This window comes from Ambystoma mexicanum, chromosome 4q, assembly GCF_040938575.1.
Source record: "Ambystoma mexicanum isolate Mex_15411 chromosome 4q, UKY_AmexF1_1, whole genome shotgun sequence".
NCBI lineage: Eukaryota > Metazoa > Chordata > Amphibia > Caudata > Ambystomatidae > Ambystoma > Ambystoma mexicanum.
In genome coordinates this window covers 1,239,361,397-1,239,374,117 of record NC_090928.1, presented here as the reverse complement: position 1 = coordinate 1,239,374,117, position 12,721 = coordinate 1,239,361,397, and the positions used below count along the sequence as shown (strand labels likewise).

At 49.2% G+C, this 12,721-nt stretch overlaps 1 protein-coding gene across 1 annotated transcript in view; it reads right to left on the bottom strand.

Moving 5' to 3' along the window:
* The window catches only part of ABCC10 (ATP binding cassette subfamily C member 10), a 609,641-nt gene that overhangs the window by 367,067 nt on the left and 229,853 nt on the right, over positions 1 to 12,721 (bottom strand).

The window sequence follows — 12,721 nt, the reverse complement described above, 5'->3', positions numbered from 1 at the left end:
CGCCAAGTAGCGAAGCGGAGTCGGGTTTTCCGACACATAAACCCTAGCAAATCCCACGGCCGGAATTCCGGCACAGTTAATCCGAGAACGGAGCACAGGCACTATTTATTCGCTACTTTGCGAGCCCTTTTTATTCGCTACTTTGCGAGCCGGAGCTCAGACAGAAGTTACTCATGTTTGGTCTAACACTTAATGTAGCTAAGGTTAAGGCCGGGTTCTGGCGGCATGTCAATGTATGATCTGATTCTCAAGCGTATGTACGCTCACACTTGTTTTTTGGTTCTTGTAGCGGAGTTCCGTTGTTCGCACAGCAAGATAGAACACTGGTGAATTAACCCCGAGTCTCCTGCCGACAACCGAAGCTAAGTGCTTTCATTTGTTACCTTATTGCAAAGTGATTTAAATATGTTGTGATCTTATGTTCTTACAGATCAGTGGGTATGCTGTAATAGTCATACTGCAAGACAGCGTAAATGTTAATTTGTGCAATCTAGAGAAAGCAGCATCTAGGTTCTAATTAGAATATGTGCTCTAGTGAAGGAGTGCTGGGCGAAGTTTCAATTGCTTAACAAACCCCAGGAGGGGCAACACACCTCAACCACTCAGCCTTCCCTTATCCCTCCTTTTTTCCCTTTCCTGCCTTGTTATCCGGTTTTCCTAACCACCCCAACCTAACCAACCAGCGGACCCTAACCCTCTTTTCCCGGAGGGTCACGGAAGCCTGTGTTGTTAACACCCCAGGCCCCAAGACCCAACGGGGAGGTAGGTGTACGTGCTACCTCCGCGCAAGGCCAAGATCGTGACAGGAGCGCAAGCCCACGTATCGTTAAGCGCCCAGGTAGCACGTCACCATGGAGGAGGTATTAAATGCCCTAAGAGACTTGAAAACTGATTTGCTTGCCACAAGGCAGGACTATGTTAATTTGGCAGGCCAGGTTCATACGTTAACTGTTCAGGCAAATGCCCAGGCCACCCCATTGCCCGTGGACCATGCACCACCCACCCCAGTCCAAGTACAGGTATCTACCGAGCCCACACTCCCCTTGTCAGCTCCAGAACGTTATCATGGGGATCCTCAAAAATTTAACCAGTTTGTAATGCAGTGCCAATTGCATTTCATCAAAAAACCAAATGTGTTTTGCACGGCTCAGTCCCGCACAGTCTTTATGATTTCGTATCTTGGGGGTGATGCAGCATCATGGGCCACTCCGCTAGTTACTAAAGAGGACGCACTTCTCTATCAGTGGGACACATTTTTGGAAGAATTTGGGAAAATATTCAATCGAAGGGCTGCAACTCTAATTAAGGATAGGGAATTGCTCACTTTACGTCAAGGGGGTAAGGATTTGGTTTCCTATGTAACCACTTTTAATCGGTTGGCTGTGGAGACAGACTGGCCTCAGGAGAAGCGCCTAGCTCTGTTCTACCAAGGACTAAGGGACGAGGTAAAAGACTTGATAGCTCAGGTAGATCCACAACCCGAAACATGCTCCGCTATGATCGATCTGGCCTTACGGTTGGATCAAAGACAGTATGAGAGGAGGCTAGATAGGCGTAAGTGGGACCCCAAGCCCATGGTCCGACTGGATCACCAACCAAAACCTGGTAAGAGCGAAAAACCCCTAGACGAACCAATGCAAATAGGAACAGTTCGAGGCCCCTTAACCAAGGAAGAGAAAGACAAACGACGTCGAGAGAAGCTCTGTCTTTACTGTGGGAAGGCCGGACATTTTGTTCGGGAATGTTTGGCAAATCCCAAAGGTGAGCAGTCGGGAAACGCGAAAGCTCGTCAGTGAGGGTGGCCCCGGCGAGCCAATCTGAAAACACCCCTAGTTCCTTAGCTAATACCCTGCAAAGCAAAGTAGCACATGTGACCGTTTCAGGTCATATCTCCTGGCGGGATCATCGGATACCGGTGTCATTGATGCTGGACTCAGGTGCTACTGGCAATTTTGTCGATGAAACCTTAGTAACTCAATTGGCAATCCCGCTACTGTCCAAGGAACGGAGTGAAGAGGTAAAATCCGTAGATGCATCGCCCTTGATTTCAGGCCTAATTACCAAGCAAACTCAGTGGGTACGTTTAGAATGTAGTCCACAACACTCTGAGAACATCAGCTTTGATGTGATAGCAGCGCCCCGGTTTGGCATGATTCTGGGTCTGCCATGGTTGAGGACCCATAACCCCGAAGTCAATTGGACCCAAGGATCGGTGCGTTTCATGTCAAATCATTGTAAAACAAACTGCCACCTTGATAAGATCGAAGGTTTAGTGCCCTACGAAGAACATGTTATTGGGAGTGTTGAAATTGGCCTACCATCTGTCTATCAGGACTTTAGGGACGTTTTTAGTAAAGCCGCTGCAGAAACCTTGCCACCTCTTCGAACATTCGATTGCAGAATAGATTTGGAACCAGGAGCGGCCTTGCCCTGTAGTAGGATTTATGCACTGACAGAATCTGAAAACGAGCACCTCAAAAACTATATTGAGACAAATCTGGCCAATGGCTTATACGTCACTCTAAGTCACCTGTGTCGTCTCCTTTGTTCTTCGTTCCCAAAAAGACCGGGGACCTAAGAACATGTATAGACTATAGGGCTATTAACCGGATAACCATAAAGAACCGCTACCCCTTACCACTGATACCAACTCTATTAGACCAAGTAAGGGACGCTCAGATATACACCAAGCTAGACCTGAGAGGAGCGTATCATCTGGTGCGGGTGCGTGAGGGGGACGAATGGAAGACTGCCTTTCGAACCAAGTTTGGTCTATATGAATATCAAGTCATGCCATTCGGCCTCTGCAACGCGCCCGCCGCCTTTCAGCATTTTCTAGACGAGGTCTTGCGTGGGTATTTGGACGTGTTCACTATGGTCTATATTGACGACATCCTAATATACTCCCGCAACATCGAGGAACATCAGGCTCACGTAAAAGCAGTGCTACATCGCTTGCGTGAGCATCAGCTCTATGCAAAACTGGAAAAATGTGCGTTCCACCAAACCACAATGGAATTCTTAGGGTTCATTTTATCGCCAGAAGGCATTACAATGGATCCGAAGAAAGTCCAAGCCATCACGGAGTGGCCATCTCCCACATCTGTAAAGGAAGTGCAAACGGTGTTGGGGTTTGCGAATTTCTATCATCGGTTCATAGAAGGATTCGCAGCCAAAGTACAGCCCATCACCCGTTTACTCAAGAAAGGCATAGCCTTCCAGTGGGATGCGGCTGCAGAGGCAAGCTTTGTAGCTTTAAAAACTGCATTCACATCTGCTCCTGTACTACTCCATCCCGATCCCACGCGTCCTTATATCATAGAAACAGATGTTTCCAGCTATGCTCTTGGTGCAATTTTATCCCAAAGAGACGATTCCGGACAATTGCACCCGGTGGCCTTCTACTCACGTTCCCTGTTACCAGCTGAACGAAATTATGTGATAGCCGATAGAAAACTCCTGGCCATCAAGGTAGCATTTGACGAGTGGCGTCATTACTTGATGGGAGCCCGGCATACGATTACAATATTGACGGACCATAGGAACCTTCAGTTCCTAAAATCAGCCAAGGCTTTGAGTCCCCGACAGCTTCGATGGGCGATGCACTTTGCTGAGTATGATTTTGTGGTAACATATCGTCCGGGTACGGAGAACAGAAAGGCTGATACTCTGTCTCGTTACCCAGAACCCGACCCTAGTCAGGATAAAAAAGAGGAACCGAAGCCGATGGTACCACCCGCGCGTATTGTGGGTAGTATTGTAGTAGATGATATGTTCAATAACATACGAAAAGCCATGTCAACCCAAGAATTAGTGCAATGGAATAATCCAGGGAAAAAACAAACAATTAACCCTTTAAGTGCCATTGTTGTCCCCCCCAGTGCCACAGGTTTTTTTTAAAAATCACGGTACCCACCGCAAAACCCGCCCAACATTTCCCCCGTCATTAACCCCTTAAGTGCCACCGACGAGCCGGCTCGTCGGTGGCAACCTGGAGCGGTTTTTACCGACGAGCCGGCTCGTCGGTGGCATTTAAGAGGTTAAAAATGGTCTACCCTTCTTTGGGTCATCCCTGTACTTACCAACACCTGCAACGCGTAAACAAGCCATTAAGTGGTGTCATGACTCGCCCTTTGTAGGGCACCCTGGAGTGGTTAAAACCCAAGAATTGGTAATGCGTCATTTCTGGTGGCCTCAAATGAGGAATGACATCCGAGAGTATGTACATACTTGCGAGTGCTGTTTGAGAAACAAGTCAGACCACCAAAAACCGGCTGGCATGTTGCAACCCCTACCCACTCCTCCAGCACCCTGGCATACTGTTTCCATGGACCTGATCGTGGACCTACCAGCAAGTCATCATTTCACCACCATAGTGGTGATAGTAGATTCTTTGAGCAAATTAGCACATTTTATACCTTGCAAGGGGGTCCGCACGGCGAAAGAGCTTGAAGACCTTTTCCTCTAAAATATAGTACGCCTACATGGCATTCCACAGCACATCATCTCTGATAGGGGTGCACAGTTCACCTCTCGCTTTTGGAGGGCATTCTGTGAATCATTGGGAATTACCGTGCGGTTGTCCACCAGTTACCACCCTGAAACCGATGGGTAGACCGAGCGAGTAAACCAGACTTTAGAACAATACCTGCGATGTATGACCTACGACAATGATTCTTCTTGGGCAGAAACCCTTTGGTTAGCCGAGTTAGCATATAATAATACTATGCATTCCTCCACTAAAGTGACAACGTTTTATGACACCTATGGGTACCATCCACGGTTCCAGCCTGTGCCCCATGTTACAGACTCTGTACCAGCAGTCCAGAACCATAGGCAACATTTAATAGAAGTATGGCATGTCATCCAAACAAATCTGGAGAAAGCTAAACAGGCATATAAGATTTATGCAGATCGGAAAAGACGAACTAGTCCACCATATAAAGTTGGGGATCGGGTCTGGTTGGCCACACGAAACTTACACTTGCAAGGCCCTAGGAAGTTCCAACCCCGATTTGTGGGCCCTTTTTCCATCGAAAAAATCATAAATCCAGTGATTGTTCGCCTGACTTTACCACCTAAAATGCATGTACATCCAGTTTTCCATGTATCCTTGTTAAAGCCTGCCTCAGCCTTAATGCGCCTTAGTAAGCCTCCACCTATTATGGTAAATTGTGTGCCAGAGTTTGAAGTGAAATGCATACTAGATTCTCGTGTTGTGCGAGGGGTTTTACATTACCTGGTGGATTGGTTGGGCTATGGTCCCGAGGAGCGCTCATGGGAGCCAGCTACTAATGTCCATGCTTCTCGTTTGATCCGAACATTTCACCTGAACAATCCCTCTAAACCAGGACCTGTTGGGAGGGGGAGTACTGTCAGGATACCCCAGGTGGTTGGAGGCAGCATGCAGCACCAAACTAATGCGAGTGGTGGGAATCACGGGAAAAGAGTGACACAGAGGTTAAAACCCCTTTATTTTAGGACCTTGCTTTGTGTCCTTTGCAGGCAAAGGGCTAGGTATGGGCAAACCAGCCCCCTAGCCCTTCAAAACAAGGAAAGAAGGAACCGGACTACACTTCCCAGCAGCCTCGCGTGCAGGAGAGCCACTGGGAAGCTTCTGGACCCCGCCCTGCAAAACGCGCATGCGCGCCAGGAACACGTGGGACGCCGCTTGCGCTACGGGATCTTGAAGAGGCAAGACGTTTTTCCAACGGGCTCCTGCAGGCAGCTATCAGCGGGTCCACACCCCGCCTGCGAACTCTGCAGGCCCCGCTGAGTCCCACAGATAAGTGCACTTTTATCCTTGTTACTTACCCAGTCTGAGCACTCGTACAGAGTGAATTACGTTTCACAGTCAGCGGCGCTTCGGAGCCCGGCATTGTGTTTATTTGAAGCCGCGCAGCTCCACGCCAATTAGCGAAGCGGAGTCGGGTTTTCCGACACATAAACCCTAGCAAATCCTACGGCCGGAATTCCAGCACAGTTAATCCGAGAACGGAGCACCGGCACTGTTTATTTGCTACTTTGCGAGCCCTGTTTATTCGCTACTTTGCGAGCCGGAGCTCAGACAGAAGTTACTCATGTTTGGTCTAACACTTAATGTAGCTAACGTTAAGGCCGGGTTCCGGCGGCATGTCAATGTATGATCTGATTCTCAAGCGTATGTACGCTCACACTTGTTTTTTGGTTCTTGTAGCGGAGTTCCGTTGTTCGCACAGCAAGATAGAACACTGGTGAATTAACCCCGAGTCTCCTGCTGACAACCGAATCTAAGTGCTTTCATTCGTTACCTTATTTCAAAGTGATTTAAATGTGTTGTGATCTTATGTTCTTACAGATCAGTGGGTATGCTGTAATAGTCATACTGCAAGACAGCGTAAATGTTAATTTGTGCAATCTAGAGAAAGTAGCATCTAGGTTCTAATTAAAATATGTGCTCTAGTGAAGGAGTGCTGGGTGAAGTTTCAATTGCTTAACAAACCCCAGGAGGGGCAACACACCTCAACCACTCAGCCTTCCCTTATCCCTCCTTTTTTCCCTTTCCTGCCTTGTTATCCGGTTTTCCTAACCACCCCAACCTAACCAACCAGCGGACCCTAACCCTCTTTCCCCGGAGGGTCACGGAAGCCTGTGTTGTTAACACCCCAGGCCCCAAGACCCAACAGGGAGGTAGGTGTACGTGCTACCTCCGCGCAAGGCCAAGATCGTGACAGCCTGCGTCCTAAAACACACCATGAAGCGCTTCTATTTGTGTCTGTAACAAGACAATGTAGAGGGTGCTCTGGCCTTGGCCAGGATTTTCCTGCACTCTAGCAGCAGTGAATAGTGCCCAAACTCTAGGGCTGCAGGCCCATGAGGCTCAGTGACGCTGTGTTGTGGTGCAGTATTGTTCCGCTTTCTCTCGAGAGAAGGTCAAGAAGAAGAGGCAGTTGGATGGCCGTAGCCGCCGACAGATGGAGAAGGTCCAGGAACCAGATCTGCTGCTGCCACGCCGATGCAATGAGGGTCCTCCTGCAGTGGCAACGTCGGAGTGTGTTGATCACACGTAGCAGGAGAGGAATCTGAGGGAAGGCATAGAGGAAAAGTCTGTCCCAAAGGAACAATAAGACTTCCCCCAGACTCTTTGGCTGAGGATATCTGCTGGCAAATCTCTGGCACTTGGAGTGGCTGCTGTCATGAAGAGGTTGATCTGGGGAGAGCTCCACCTGCTGAAAAGACGAGACATCTGTATCTATTAAAGCTCACATTCGTGGCAGGACCGCAGATCCCTGCTGAGAAAGTCAGTGATGGTGTGCTTGACACCTGCCAGGTGAAAGGGGACGAGGAACAAGCCTTGCAGTATGGCCCAGTACCACAGGGACTGGGCCTCCAGGGAGAGAGCGGGGGAGTGCGTCCCACCCTGTTTCCAGATGTAAAACATGGTGGTTTTGTCCATGAAGTTTCGCACCACCTTCCCCTGTACCTGAGGCTGAAACGATTTGAGGGCACAGAAGACAACCCGAAGCTCGAGGACGTTGATGTGTAAGCCCTTCTTGTCTGGAAGCCAGAGGCCTCTGGCATGGAATTGTCCTGTGTGAGCCCCCCCAACCCTCCAGAGAGGCCTTGGTAGTGACTGTCGCCTGGTACAGAGGTATCAGGAAAGGAGCTCTAGTCAATGTGGACGAGCCGACCACCAATGAAGTGCTTAACGGAATGCCTTATTGAGGCCAATCTGGTCTGTCCATGTGCCTGTGACCTGCTGCCACCTGGCGTCTACGAACTGCTGGAGGGGTCGCATCTGGTGCCTGAAAAAGGAAAACAGATGGAATGCGGGAGTTCATCATGCCAAAAAGGGATTTGATGGACCGGACTGTTGCGAAGGACGCTGTCGACAGCCGCTAAAACTTCCCCAGGATGACCCTCATCATCTCCTCCGAGGGGGTCACCGGACACGAGAACGTGTTGAGCCGGGCGCCAATGAACAGTGCTTTCTGCAATCACACCACGCGGGAATTCGGATAATTGATGGAGAATCGGAGTGAAGTTAGAAGGTGTATGATCTCAGAGTGCTGGTTCGCCAGTGCGGCCTAGGTGCGCTGCTACTGGGGCCAAGCATTTTGTGAATACCCTTGGAGCAGGCTTGAGGCCGAAGAGTATAGCCTTGAATTGGTAGTGCCACCCCTGGACTACAAAACACAGGAACCTCCGATGTTTGTGATGAATGGCGATGTGGAAGTATGCGTCCCCAGGTCCAGAGCTGCCAGAAAATCCTTGTCCTACAGCTGGTCGAGCACGTGCTGTAACGTTACCATCCTCAACTTTTGGGACTTTAGGTACTTGTTTAGGCATCGTAAGTCTAGGATCGGTGCCACCCTCCTGGAATCCCGGACACAGTATTTGTTCTGCAGCCTATCCCGCTTCGATGGCGTGGTACTTGTAGTTTCCATAATGGCCAATCTGTCCTCCCAAACGTCGTCCAAAAGTGGGACCGACACGACGGTCTTCCTTGAGGACCCATGTTGTTGAAAAAGGAAACCTTGTCTTCTGGCACCAGACTGAAGAGTTTGGATGCCTTTGAGGTTCCCCGTCAGTGGGGACATAATCCTCATATTCATCAGTGTGAGTAGTCGTGGTATCAGTGTCAGTGACAGTGTCTGTGTGCAGGAGCTCCTCCTCCACTGGGGTTAAGGCCCCAAGTCCAGATCCAGATGCGACATGCGCCCTACGGCAGCATCGGCTGATGCATAGGGGGCCTGGGAGGGCTCCTGGCTGGTGGCCTGGGAGGACTTCGGGCTGGACCAGGCGCAGGCGGTAGCTGCTGCTGAATTTCCACCACCAAAGTTTGCAGAGTGGGCAGGATGTACAGTGACATTTCTCTTTGTGCAGGTGGGGGTGCAAGTGCAGCTGGGACAGTCGCCAAGCTGAAACCACTTTGGGAGGAGCAAGCGGCTGGTATGGCTCATGATACAGCGATCCCTCCTGGCCCCCTCCATGGTCTGAGTAGAAATCCCCAAGCAGGTCATCCTCAGAATTGGAATAGATGCCAGGAGATTTCCTCAGCGATTCCACAGGAGGCAGAGGAGACACCTTTGTTGGTCGACTGTGGCAGCAATTCCCTCACTCTACCTGAGTCCTTCGTGAAGGAGGTGATGAATGGGCGCCACCAATGACAAGGTCATGGTTGGTACCGCTGACGGAGGCTTTGGAGGTAAAGAGTCCTTAGGAGAAGCCGTCGCCATGAATGTTGAAATGACGGATGCTGCCAACCTTTTAGTCGACGAAGGAAGAGCTGACGGTGCACTGGTCTTGGGTGTTGACCAAGTGGTCTTGGTCGTTGACGGAGAGGCCGTCAACGAGGTGGTGGCCTCAGTAAATGGAGTGGTTATCGGCGGGGCTTGTGTCGCTGACTGTGACAAAGACAGAGGAGCAGCTGACTGGCCTCCAGAAGGTCTGTCCTTCGAAGACTGGTGCTTAGAAGGGGTTAAGGACGTCTTCGCATATGGAGGAAATCCACCAGCTGGTAGGCTAACTGTCGACGGAGCAGGTGACACAGACCGACCCCTTCCCGAACCTGAAACTGCAGCAACCTAAGGGGGAGCAGATGGAGCGAGGTGTTTCGCATTCTTTTGGATCCCCCCAGAAAAAGCATCCTCAAAGGACCTCGACCTCTTCTTCTCAGAGGGAGGACGCTCATGGGACCTGCCAGTCCTGGATATGACTGCGCCCAAAGGTCGCATCAGAGGCCTTCTACTGATTGCTCCATGCTACTAACCTCTGGTGGCGATCCTTCCTGTCTTCACGAGCAGCTGTGGCAGATCTCACAGTCCCTGAAAGAGACTCTTCTACGCCACATCGGACATGGTTGGAGTAAGATGTAGGCCCATGCCGGGCCTGTTTAAGTCACAGAGAGAAGATCCAAAAATGAAAAGACGATATTCATCAACAATAGGTCCCTGCTGCCAGTAGTCACTGTGTGATGGTCGACGAAGAAGAGATGGAAGAAAACTATCGAAAATATCCAAAAGAACAGCAAGGAAATCCACAAATTTTGAGGGGCACAGCACAAGGACTCCCAACACTAGAAACGTGCAGTAAAAATATGAAGATGGCCACCAGGGGTGGCGCTTAGGAGGACGAGTGTCATTGGGAGGGGGCAGTATGACCCAGAGGACACCGATTGGCTATAGAGGAGACAAGTCGTTTTCAGTCTAGAGCGAAACTACTTTCTTTTGGCAGAGAATTCCCAGCCTGACGATGGGGAATATTCATGGTCATGTGAATCCGTGCAAGACCTCATGCTGGAGAAGTACCCAATATACACCACATGCTTGGGGTAATTAGGATAGATCATTTAGATGACTGCACATTGAACACATTAATCTTGATTTGCAATGTTATTTTGTCTGATACTTGTATCTTATTTATTCTTTGTTTTATCAGATTGTTCTGCATTGTATAGCGTAATGCCAAAAAGTATTGTTGACTATACTGCCTAATAATAAAAAATAATATAAAAAATAAAGTATTTATATAACAAATAGAGTTATATGTATGTGTGATCAAATGAAGGCATACATTGTTCAGTTTACCAGTGTGGTGTATTGTCTATGGATAAGTGTGGACTAATTCTACGTTTGTATCATCCTACTGCCCCGCTCTTGAGCTAATCCCCACTGCTCTGCCACACTACCATTTTAAGAGAGAGTTGGCTTCCCTTTTGGGCTTGGGACTCCGCCCCACCTCAAGGTTAGTGGTTGCATAGCCCTCAGAGGGTTGTTCAATCACCACTTTAACAGATGGGGGAGTTCGGGGGGGTTGAATCATTTCCAATCTCGAATGTGGTGCTTAAATCAAAAATACATCTAAACCCAACCTTAATCAGTCCTGGCCCCTCCAGGGAAACGTTAAATTATCCAAATGTCCTAATGAGGTGGCCAACCAAAATGTTAGCATGCCTAATCTTAAGAAGTCCAGACTACGCAACACTAAGTTCAAAGTTCCGGCAAATAGAAAGATCCAAAACCTATCCCTATATTGCCGAGCCCTATACTACAAAATAATCCAAAACAGTATAGGTTCAAAGCCTTCCTTCCTCTAGAGTATGCAACACTGGGGGGTCTATTAAGATCTTTCTCACGTGTTTCCTTCCTGCTCACAAGGCTTCTCTCATTGGCCCCCCATTTCTCCTGGCACCCTCTCACCAATTCTCTCTATCCCATGAGGCTGGTTTCTCCTGGCATCCTATCCACCCAGTCTCTTTATCCCAAGTGGCAGGTTTCTCCTAGTGTCCTCGCCAGCAGTTCTCCCTATCCCGATTTGCAGCTTTCTCCTGGTGTTCTCTCCATCAGGTCTCCCTATCCCAAGCAGCAGCTTTCTGCGGGAGTCGTCTCCAGCCAGTCCTGCCGTCACATGTTACAGATTTCTCTAGTGCCTTTCTGTCCAGGCCACTGTGCACTCCCACTAAAATCAAGACTCCCAACAGGGACCTTCACAGGGGCTCTCGTCCGTAGATCACAGAGTCTTTGGCCCTGATTATAAGTTTGCTGGTATCCTGCTAGTATTACCAGCGGGATACCGGAAAAATGCACTTACCGTCTCCATCGCCAGATATCCTGGTATTACCAGGATATTACAGGTGGTGGACTGCCAGTACGTTCCCATTCCCATGGAGTTCCATAGAACTCCATGAAATATGATTTCCTGAATCACCAGCACAGTTAGTAATAGTGCCGGTGATTCAGGCATTTGTTTGCCAGTAGGGGCCTGACTCCCGGCAGATCAGGCCTGCCAGAAGATCCGTGGCCCCCACCAGCAAGCTTGAAGTGTGCCGGTCTGGAAAAAATGCTGGAGCTGGAATTACCAACATTATTTCCAGACCGGAACACTCATAATGAGGCCCTTTGTATTAAAATCGCCAACATAAAATTCCACCTTTACCCAGGTGGGGTCTTCCTCTTCTCTCAGGTGTGTAGGACCAGGATCCTCCAGCTCCACATGGTAAGCAGTTCTCTAGGGCTTCCTTGAGTCAAGCATTGGTCTCCCTGCCAGGCAAGGAACAGCAGCAGGTAAGTCTACCTCTTCCTGCCTGCAACCTCTTTTATACGCATAAGGCTGTGGGCTGTTTTGTAAGAATACTTCTATCTATATGGTTCAGTCTGGGAGTTTTCAAGGTGCCTTGTTCCAATTGGGCATTAGGTAACTAGCATTAACTTATCCTATTTATTGATGTATTCTGGTCTCTCCCTCATTGTTTACTCATGACTAGGGAGCCTTTATATGCCAATGCTTCCTTGCTGGTGTCCTCGGTGCCATCTTGGAACCACTGGTACGTTTCTTCGGTTATGATGTCTCCCCTCTGTGGTCTTTGGTGTCTTTGCAGCGGGGCTACCGGAACTTGTAGTCAACTTTGATTATTCTGGATATGGGGCTCTTCCTGGTGGTCACATGGTACTACCCATCTGTATTTGGGGCCTGAATCCTGCTCCTTCCACCCTCTGTCTTCACCGTCTTGTCTTCTCTAAACTGGACTACTGTGCTAGCCTTCTCTTTGGTCGACCCAACTATGCTTTCTGTCCTCTGGACAAGATTGTTAACTTCGCTACCAGGACTCTCTTTGTACTCCCACACTTCACCCCTACTTCCTTGTACCGTCACCAGGCTGGAAGGCTGACAATGCAAAACAGGGCCAGATTAAAATGTATTCTCCTGGCTCACAAATCTATCCATGGCACGCAACCACTAT